The sequence below is a fragment of the Glycine max genome, chromosome 18 (assembly GCF_000004515.6).
Source record: "Glycine max cultivar Williams 82 chromosome 18, Glycine_max_v4.0, whole genome shotgun sequence".
Classification (NCBI taxonomy): domain Eukaryota; kingdom Viridiplantae; phylum Streptophyta; class Magnoliopsida; order Fabales; family Fabaceae; genus Glycine; species Glycine max.
This window is the reverse complement of record NC_038254.2, coordinates 29,514,307-29,515,219: the sequence shown is the minus strand read 5'-3', so window position 1 is coordinate 29,515,219 and position 913 is coordinate 29,514,307.

The following is a 913-nucleotide window of genomic DNA, read 5'->3' as shown; positions in this document are numbered from 1 at the left end:
ACTTGAAAATCTATGGCTCTCACTCATATCTAAAGAAAAACCTAGGTGAAGGCATCTTAGGGGCGCCACCTTCTAAGCCCAAAGATGATAAGGGGAAGACAATAGAAAAGCAACCCCCTAAGGCTAGTATGCAAGAGAAGACTAGCTCTATAAAGTGTTTGAAATGTCTTAGAAGAGGACATATTACTTCTCAATGCCCCACCAAGAAAACCATGATTATGATGGGCCAAGACATTTATAGTAGCCAAGATGAGGCTACTACTTCACCTTCCTCTAGTGAAAGTGAAAAAGCAAAAGGGGAAGAATCTAGTGAAGAAATCTACCCCTAAGAAGAAGGACAACCTTTAATGGTTAAGGTGGTAAGTGTCTCCTCTAAGAGGTTAGCTAAAAAGGAAAACCATTTTGCAATAAAGACAAAAATTAAAGAAACTTACTCTCTTAGACAACCTCCACATCTTCTCCTTTGTAAAAAGACATTGTTAGCACTGCCACACCTCTTGGGCTTGAGGTTATTCTTCAAGTAATGAAATTGTTGGATGAGGGTTTGGTTCGTAAGAGCTTAAATGCTTGTGCTTTGTTGGTGCCCAAAATGGGTATTATTAGGCACCAAGTCCCTAAAATAAGTGATATGATGAATGTGTTGAGTGTTGCAACCCTCTTTTGTAAAATCACTCATGCACCCAACATCTTTATGATTTGTGTACATAAGGACTCATTAGGTAGTTTTGTTCTTATTTTTTATTTTAATACAAACCTAGGTGCTCATATGGAACACCTTAGGTTTGTCGTACTTTTTTGTAGGAATAATCAACATGAAAATATCGAAAAAGGTACGTTATATTGCATTACATTCCTTAATTTTTTACATAGTGATCAAGGGGTTCCCACGGACCTTAAGAGAATAAAGGTCATT